General features: G+C 56.1%; 1 protein-coding gene across 1 annotated transcript in view; it reads right to left on the bottom strand.

Annotated features, from left to right (window-relative positions):
- The window catches only part of MRPL12 (mitochondrial ribosomal protein L12), a gene marked incomplete at its 5' end in the record, with an annotated part of 3,374 nt that overhangs the window by 327 nt on the left and 2,794 nt on the right, over nt 1–253 (bottom strand). The gene's annotated exons all lie outside the window — the stretch shown is intronic.

Genomic DNA, 253 nt, shown 5'->3' with positions numbered 1-253 from the left:
CGGGATTAACAGACTTATCACTGTGAGCACGACCCAGGGGAACTTGCTGACCAGCCTAAAACCCCAGACTTTTACTCCAGCTACAGCACATCCTGCCAGAGCGCGTCTAAGCCTGAGGGCAAGTGACATCCCGCACATCCACCATAGCCCTGGAAGAACCCTTTTTCACTGAGAAATTGCCCGTAAATTCCTCCCCCACAAGCAGGGTGCTCCTGGAGACAAGCCCCGCTCTGGGCGCAGGCTGACACACCGT

Source organism: Buceros rhinoceros, unplaced genomic scaffold (genome assembly GCF_000710305.1).
Source record: "Buceros rhinoceros silvestris isolate BGI_N320 unplaced genomic scaffold, ASM71030v1 scaffold39134, whole genome shotgun sequence".
Lineage (NCBI taxonomy): Eukaryota > Metazoa > Chordata > Aves > Bucerotiformes > Bucerotidae > Buceros > Buceros rhinoceros.
Note: the sequence above shows the minus strand (reverse complement) of the source record. Positions and strands in the feature narration are given on the sequence as shown.